General features: G+C 41.0%; 1 protein-coding gene across 1 annotated transcript in view; it reads left to right on the top strand.

Moving 5' to 3' along the window:
* The first annotated feature begins 4,487 nt into the window (after window positions 1-4,487).
* LOC142583173 (uncharacterized) overlaps window positions 4,488-6,000 on the top strand; it is a 170,854-nt gene continuing 169,341 nt past the window's right edge. Inside the window, exon 1 of the mRNA XM_075693529.1 lies at window positions 4,488-4,558. The gene's annotated coding sequence lies outside the window, so the exon portion shown is untranslated. The remainder of the gene's footprint in view (window positions 4,559-6,000) is intronic.

Below are 6,000 nucleotides of genomic sequence, written 5' to 3'. Positions count from 1 at the left end.
TCTTCCTCCAAGTTCCGGAACAACGGCGGGAGAAGCTCAAATAAGGTTGCCAAGAGCATTTTCTTGTTCCGCGGTTCTTGACCGCGGAACATACGATACCGCCCACTGAGCCGTTGAGGCTATGCTAACGGCACAAACATCGGCATCGAACACCATTACAAGCAGTCGCCAACATACGCATTCGCAGCCAGTGCACAAAGAGACAGCGCACTCCTGTTGGAAGAGGAAACGAATTAAATAAGAAAAAGAAAATACAGTTGCTAGGGCAGCGCCACTCTTCGGCGCGGTCTCGTACTTATCGCCAGGTTCTTCACGACTCCCTTCGTAGATGGCGACGCCGTCGTGTGTTGCGAGCTTTCCCGCTTCTCCGCATGGGGTCCCCTTGTCGCCTGCCTCGGCAGCTTGGCGAAAGGCGGGAAGGGGGCGCGCGTAGGCGAGTTGCACAGAGGGCGAGGACCGGCGGCGACTCCTCCTTCCTTTTTACCATGTTTTCATTACAGCCGTGTTTGCTACATGGCTGGTGCCAAGGCGATATCGATCATGTTTCTTTGTCGCGGCACATCGGGGACTCCGTCTTTTGCTTTTGGCCATGGCTCGCATAAGCCTGTTCTGTATAAAGTAACAACACACAGCAGAAAAGCCTTGTTTCTTTTCGTTATTTCTAATTGTGCATTATGTCCGGTAATGTCAGAGATGTTCAGAAGGATTCGGCCAATCAAAATGCATGCATGTTGCCGCAGCGTTAGACTGGCGCAGGAAGGCACGGTCGTTATTACAGGTGCCATAAAGCGAGGGTTAGCCTAATGCATTAAACTCCACGAAATAAAGGTATGTTCTAGCTTCAGAGTATTGCTAATTTTCGTACCTGGTTATGCTCAGGCTTGTGAAAGATTAACATAAATGAAAACAAATATCAATAACGCATCACAGGATATTCTAATACCCCTTAGAACTTTTCTCAGGGGTATGTTCTATGTCGAAGTTTGGAAGCAAGGTTACCACTGGGATGCGATCATACATATCTTCTCGAGTGGGACCGCACTCACATGCATTCCTTGTGACTGCAGATTTTTGCTTGAATGCATGGGCGTATGCCGCGTACGATAATTTCTTAAATGTGTGAGAGAACTCTCCCATTTGTCGAATTAACAGCTTTGCGCGGGAGACTCATTCTTCCACTGCGTATATGCGTATTTCAGCAACGAGCTAAAAGGGAACATGTGGTCTAGCGTTGGATCTGTTCCTCTTCCTGTGTTACAGATTAGAAAACTGGGTATCATGATGTATTTGGTGTATTTGTGTGCTTCCTTGATTTATTTGTGCTTCGAAGGGAGAAAGAAATCAAAGAGAAGGAAAACGCTTCCTGTGCCACAGTTGAATTCGCGAAACATTAGGAAAGATGAAATGCGCCAGATTTAATTGTCGCAGTACTTGCACGTATAAATTTGTGAAAAAAGAAATCTAGATACATAAAACCACAGAACCGTTTCACAGTGCGAAGCAAGATCAGCTAAAAAACCATAAATTTTCTGCTCTAATGATTTATAGATGTTTCCTGATGTTCTCTACGTAAACGCAAAACGTCTGTTTTTCACCATGTGAGCAATTCTGTCTTCTTAGAAAGAAGGACGCACGTATAAAGCAGCTTTGAAAACGATGCCTGCCAGCAAACCCTGTGGGTTTGCTGGCAGGCATAGCCCACATTGGACATGTCGTTATAGCAGGAAAGACTGAAGCTGACAAAATGGCTAGAGAAGCACATCATTTCGCGCCTGCCACACTAACTAAATTCACGAGGGCTGAAGCTAACATTAAAACAAAACTAATATGCAAGTACACAACACAAGATTATCGATCTGACGTCAATTCCATCAACAGTATTTTGTACAGGGCTGACCCCAATCTACAGGTTCCGATCTCTGCTGGTGGTGGCGGTAACATAGGTTCTGTCATTAATCGTATCAAGCTCGAAGTGGTGTATACAGGTAGTTTTTTTGTATTGTATACATCGGTCAGCTGTGCCTTGTTGCACGTGCGGCTAAACATGCGAGAATGTAAAACACGTTCTATTAAACTTTCCTAAATTTGAAACACAGAAATGTGCTTTGTAGACAGCGTTGATGACCTTTGATAATTGTCCTTTCTGCATTGAAAAGTTCCTTGGGCCATGGGATAAGGCATGGTTACAGTGTACACATGTGAAAGTTTGAATAACCTTCTTTACTGAAAGTGGTATTTTACCTATCTATTTGTATGCACTACTTCGTGTTATTGTTATGGTCGCAGCATTCTGTGTGGCTTATAGATTGGTTTGTGTGCTGTTTTCTTATATATATTGACTGCTGTTGTCTAAGTATGTTTACGAAATGTTTTATTGCAGGATAATTTGTTTTGTCATATCACTTCATATAATCATGCCTTGCTCATTGAACAATCTATTTGTGGCAAAGTCGGCGACACAACAGTTGCCAGCATTTCCAATGCCATCAGAATAAATCACTCACACTCAGCCACACTGATTTGTTCCACTTTTCTTTCTCTCCACAGATGATAAATTTGTAGGATAGGCCACCGAATACTATGCAGGAAAGCAATGTATAAGAATGTGCTCTCAAACTCTGCTAGAAAAGTACATCAATAAAAGGGCTCTTTTGCTTGTTAGTTAATCATTTGTGAAATGTATATGTGAAGCACATCTGTAAATGTATATGTAATCTGTAATTCCGCTTCTTTGCCCTGTTCTTGTAGCCGCCCTGCACGTAAGCTTAATAATATGAATAACTATATATATATATATATATATATATATATATATATATATATATATATATATATAATCTATATGTGTGTGTGTGTGTGTGTGTGTGTGTGTGTGTGTGTGTGTGTTTTCCTGTGAAACCGACTGCATACAGTAGTTTGGTTGTTTAATCACCTATTAAAGGGCTTTTTAATGTTTATCCTGTCACCACCTATATCTTTTACACGCTCAAGAAACTTGCGATGCACACTAAATGCAGTGTGTGGATAGCTCAGTCATCCGCATGTGAAAGTTTCAAGTTGATATTACCTACCTGGCCGTAGTTGCCGGGGCCCAGTTTATGTACGTTTGTTAAAATATCAGGAATTGTTTCTTTCAACTATGTAGTAGCTTGAATGCAAGAAGAACATTTGTATCATTTACATGTCAATATGTGGTGAAATTTAAATATGAGCTTTATTTGCGATATTTCTGCCATGACCATCTGTTTCTCTTGAGGCGAAACGATATGCAACATCAGTCACTTTTACGACGAGTAATGAAAAGTCGTTCAATTTGGTTACTTTATTTTTCGGCCGTTTGGATTCCATTAGCCCTATGCGGTTCGCGGACCTCAGGGAACCGTCGATATAACTCAAGGCCCCGTCTGGCGAGATAGCCGTACCCACGCGTCACCGAGCGTCGCTGTCCATTTTTCAAAGTTCTTTGCGGAGGAATTTCACGATAAGTTTGCTTCGACGTGCTTGCAAGGTCTTGTCCCCGTGCTGATACAGATCAAATAGCAGACAAGATAAAAGGCTTCTGAGTTCGACTTATTAAAAAAGCGTTCATAAACACCTTATTCATTAGTTTTATAATGTGTGCGGCATAAAAGGCACCTCGAATGCAGTCATGGAATTTGCAGGTCATCATAATCTTCACCCTTCTCAGCTTACTTAATTCCACTGCACATCACTAACTATTGTCATTCCTAAGTTTCCAGCGTCCCACGTCTTCTGAACATCTCATGTCTCCAAATGTCTATTCTAACCACTGCATCTAATTCACTGCCTCTCCCGCGTTGCATGGCTCGCAATCTACTAACACACGTTCTCTCTCCCTGATAATATCGCATGTTATCCGTTGCATGCGCCTTACTTTAGCTATCAGATTGTGCTTCTCCCTAGCTCGTAATCTCAACTGTATACAATACAGCCCAAGCGCTTTCTTATAATGTAATATTTGTTTAGTAACTATCGCAGCCGCTTGACGTCGGCTACGTCTTCATCATTGCGTGTTAGAGATGACTTCTTCAAAGGGTTTTCAAATGATCTGTGAGTGATTCCGAGTCTATTAACAACAAATGTTCGAGAAACACTACCTCAACTGAAGCTGACAACCTCTGTTTGCTTTACACATAGCCCTCAGCAAAAGGCCACTGGGACATTTGTGTCTTTGCAAATGCGCATTTGTATGTGGCCACTGATCCGACTAGCCATTTTTTCATTACTCTGCAGCGTGTTATGAATGATTTATTAGTCGTTTCTGGCAGGAACTAATTAGATAGCACGAATTCAACTGAGGACAGTGATGTTCATTCTTCCAAACTTACTTTTGCATCTCTAGGCGTTGACTCACTATCACTGATGGGATATTTGTGGTCGGACAAGCGTTGTAGTCATGTGGTCGTATACAAGCGGATTTCCCTAAACGTTTATTGTATTCCATTGCAGCCGTGCCGAGGTAATAGGCGCTTCGTCAAGGTACCAACGTGGGGCCTTGATCACCGACGATGTAACAGCGCAAGTCACCATAATAAATGTGAGTATAGCATCCACTAAAAAAAGTTTCGCCTGTGTTTCGAGATTTCGTAGGTTGGGGGCATTCTATGACAGCAGTACAGGCTGCTTGTCTCTTAGTACACGAATCGCATCGAATATCTTAATTTAGTGGTGTTTTTGTAAGAAGCGAACAGATGATAATCTTAGACATGACATGATAATGAACACGACGCAAGAGTATTAGCGTTTCCAGGCTTGCCTTATTTATTTTACAAACAGCATTAAGAGGTAGCTTTAGGTCGGGTGCTCATATCTAAATGCATGTAAAAGGAGAATTCGCTTTCCTCGGCAACCACTGCACGAAATTTGGCGAAGTTTGTTGCATTGAAAGGAAAACTTAAAATCTAGTGAACGTAAGTTTTCACTTTTTATTTAGGTCGACAGTTCTTTATTAAAAATTGGAAAAAATTGAAAATTTTCAGAAAACAAAACTATCAAGTTTACAACTGCGTAACTCATGAATGAAAAATGATAACACAATTCTGTGAATTGCATCGAATAGTACATCTGAAGTGGACAAAATTGATATCTTACACACAAATGTCAAAAAATTTAGTAATATGAAAATACAGATTTTGCAGAACCCTTGTACACAACGTAATAAATTAACGTAAGATATAAAATGACATAGGAAATTTGTCCGGTTTAAATGATCTAATGGGCGCCCTTTACAGAACCACGATACCTGTTCTTGATAAAGAGCAGTTTAATTTGTAAACTTCGTGCTTCTATTTTATTTTCAAACTTTCGAATACTTGAAATTTTTTTTTACAATATTCAGGCCATAAATAGAGATTGCGCTTCCAACAGTCACTAGAATTTAACTTTATCTCTCAAATTCATCAAATTTCATTAAAATTCGTCCAGGGGTTATCTCATAAAAATGTTTTTTTGCGTTTTACATGTATTTGAATAGGCCCCGTTAGAGTTGGGCCCGAGCTAAAGCTTCCTCTTAATGTCATTTTGTTTGCCACTAACAGGAAACATGAATGGGATTGCGCATCCATCTCTATATTCGAGCGTTCCGTGCGTGTGACCATTTCTTCATACCTGTAGTCATGAATTAAGAGGCATGAATATATGACTTAACAACCACTCGAAGTCGAACCAGTTTTCTGATATTGCAAGAAAGCTGGTGTTCAATTCAATAGAAAGCTGGTGTTCACTGTTATCGACTTCTCGTAGCATGAAAATGGTATTTCTAGGCGCAGGTTGTCTATTTGAGCACGAAGCCTTTCATTCATTTAGCGTATGAGCGCAGACAGCCCCTTTTAAAATGCGGCTGCTGGCTCTTCGAAGCAGCGTATATACCAGGTGTAGAACACGCTTACTGCCTGATAAAGACCGTCGGTCACAAGGTTCTCAAGTAAATTGTTCTTTATTTCATTTTATTGTGCATTCATGTTAAAGTTATTTGTGAGC

The sequence above is a fragment of the Dermacentor variabilis genome, chromosome 5, assembly GCF_050947875.1.
Source record: "Dermacentor variabilis isolate Ectoservices chromosome 5, ASM5094787v1, whole genome shotgun sequence".
Taxonomy (NCBI): domain Eukaryota; kingdom Metazoa; phylum Arthropoda; class Arachnida; order Ixodida; family Ixodidae; genus Dermacentor; species Dermacentor variabilis.
The sequence above is the reverse complement of the archived record's forward strand: the minus strand, read 5'-3'. Positions and strand labels throughout refer to the sequence as shown.